This window comes from Colobus angolensis, unplaced genomic scaffold, assembly GCF_000951035.1.
Source record: "Colobus angolensis palliatus isolate OR3802 unplaced genomic scaffold, Cang.pa_1.0 Scaffold528, whole genome shotgun sequence".
NCBI classification, from domain to species: domain Eukaryota; kingdom Metazoa; phylum Chordata; class Mammalia; order Primates; family Cercopithecidae; genus Colobus; species Colobus angolensis.
Window position 1 is genome coordinate 468,109 of NW_012118799.1, and position 3,165 is coordinate 471,273.

The window sequence follows — 3,165 nt, forward strand, 5'->3', positions numbered from 1 at the left end:
TTTTTCTTCTGCATGTGTGGTGATACAGAGAGATAAAGAGTGCTTTCCCTGATCAATAAGAGGGTCTTGTGGTAGCCAAGGAGGCTAGTTTGGATTTCTAGCATGAAAAGTGGGGAAATATGGGCCCACAAGAGGTCATCCCATGCCTGGCACCTTCTTCTCACAACTCTTGCTTGACTGTGGTGAGTTCTGGCTGTCAGGGAGCCTGAAGTGCTTTCACACCCACATCTTGAGTAAGGTGTTTTGCTCTCTGCCCTGATGCTACACCAGCCCAGCCAGCCAAGGACTTGATGGTTTATGTGTGCTGGCCAGCTGGCAGGAGAAGTGACCGTGTTGCTGCCCAGACTTTGCAAAGGTTTGGAGTTCGGGCTTATCTTAACTTGCAATGCTGAATGTGTCAGGAATTAGAGACCAGAAATGTGCAAAATCTTGCTTTGAAAGTTTTTGAAAGACCCACAAGCAAAAAAGTCACTAGGAGACCTTTAAATCAAAATAGTGTATCTATCACATGCTATAGTCTCCCTTCTCTGATCCAATCCTTACAAATTATAATCGGCCGGGCGTGGTGGTTCATGCCTGTAATCCCCGCACTTTATGAGGCTGAGGCAGGCGGATTACGAGGTCAGGAGGTCAAGACCATCCTGGCTAACACAGTGAAACCCCGTCTCTACTAAAGAATAGCCGGGCATAGTGGCAATCGCCTATAGTCCCAGCTACTCGGGAGGCTGAGGCAGGAGAATGGCGTGAACCCAGGAGGCAGAGGCTGCAGTGAGCCGAGATTGCGCCACTGCACTCCAGCCTGGGTGACAGAGCAAGACTCCATCTCAAAAATCAATCAATCAATCAATAAAATGAAATAAAAATTATAATCAGGATATAAATGGATCCATAAATGAGTAAAGACAGGACATCAAAGAAAAGCAAGAAGGGAAACTTTTGTTGGATCAGAAATGATGACTCCTAGAAGGAAAGAATGCAAATGGAAGCTGGTGCAGAAGGCATTGGTCAGGAGCGTGCTGGAGAACCTGGAAGAGCCCTCCAGGAATCGCCAGTCAGGAGCAGTGGATGCTCAGCTGGGCAGGGCTCCTGATGGGACAATTAGCTGGGGGACTTGCAGGCTGAGCAGCCAGGCAGTGACTGCTGCTGCAAAACTTCCCAAACCATAGGCAAATAACAGATGTTGGCATAGATGTGTTGAAAACGAACACTTTTACACTGCTGGTGGGAATGTAAACTAGTATAACTACCATAAAAAACAGTATGGAGATTCTGTAAAGAACTAAAGGTAGAACTATCATTTGATCCAGCAATCCCACTACTGGCTATCTACCCAGAAGAAAATAAGTTATCTTATGAAAAAGATACTAGCACTCACATGTTTATAGCAGCATAATTTCCCACTGCAAAAATATGAAACCAACCTAAAACAAATCAGTGGATACAGAAAATGTGATATGTATTTTTGATCTGTATATATGCACATACCACGGAATACTACTCAGCCATAGAAAGGAATGAAATATCGGCACTCACACAACTTGGATGGAGTTGCAGACCATTATTCTAAGTGAACTAACTCAAGAATGAAAACCGCAACATCATACTATCTCACTTATAAGTGGGAGCTAAGCTATGAGGATGCAGGCATAAGAATGATGTAATGGTCTTTTGGGACTCAGGGGGAATGGTGGGAGGAGGGTGATGGATAAAAGACTATACTTTGGGTACAGTATACACTGCTCAGATGGTGGGTGCACCAAAATCTCAGAAATCAACACTAGAAATCTTTGGCATGCAACCAAACACCTTGTTCCTCAAAGTTCATTGAAATAAAATAAAAATAAAAAGTATAACTAGGCTGGGCGCGGTGCCTCACATCTGTAATCCCAGCACTTTGGGAGGCCGAAGCTGGCAGATCACGAGGTCATGAGATCGAGACCATGATGACTAACACGGTGAAACCTGTCTGTACTTGGCCGGGCGCGGTGGCTCAAGCCTGTAATCCCAGCACTTTGGGAGGCCGAGACGGGTGGATCACGAGGTCAGGAGATCGAGACCATCCTGGCTAACACGGTGAAACCCCGTCTCTACTAAAAAATACAAAAAACTAGCCGGGCGAGGTGGCGGGCGCCTGTAGTCCCAGCTACTCCGGAGGCTGAGGCAGGAGAATGGCATAAACCGGGGAGGTGGAGCTTGCAGTGAGCTGAGATCCGGCCACTGCACTCCAGCCCAGGCGACAGAGCAAGACTCCGTCTCAAAAAAAAAAAAAAAAAGAAACCTGTCTGTACTAAAAAATACAAAAAAAAAAAAAACAATTACCCGGGTGTGGTGGTGGGCGCCTGTAGTCCCAGCTACTCAGGAGGCTGAGGCAGGAGAATGGCATGAACCCAGGAGGTGCAGCTTGCAGTGAGCCAAGTTTGCACAACTGCACTCCACCATGGGCAACAGAGTGAGACTCCATCTCAAAAAATAAAAATAAAAAAATTATAACTACATAAGCAAAGAGTATTGGAGGATATTTGTATAACTCTAGAGTAATGAAGGCTTTTTAAAGGAAGACAAAAGGAAATGTTATCATATTTGGCTTCAGAAAAGTTCACAACCTCTACACTGTGAAAGATCCCATAGGGTTCCTAATATGCAAAGAGTCACTATGTTTGATAATCCAAATAACCCAACTGTCAATTCACACCAGAAAATTTGTAAAATGGTCAAAACATGAAGAAGTCTTCAGTCCAAATGGTAGTAAGGAAATACATATTAAAATATATATTTTCTTTGAATAAAACTAAACATATTGTTAGTATCTCATGCTGAAAAGAGTGACAGGGTTGAATGCAGTGTGAACTGCCCCACCCTTTTGGGGAAGTCATCAGAAAGAGGCTGTGAAGACGGAAAATGCGCGTGGCCTTTGACTCTTAGCCTCCCAAATAAAACGACCTGCACCGCGAACGGGTTGGACTCTCAGAGCTTACAATTTATACGAAACACTATGAGAGATCATCAGAAACACATCCGGACTCACAACCACACAGTGTTCATGGAGAGATGTAGAAATAAATACGCGGGGCTTATTCTTGTGCGTTAGTTTAGATGTTAGTTATGAAGAAGGGAGTGAAGAATGTAGTTTCTGCAAGTAAGACAAGCACATCGAGATAGATGATT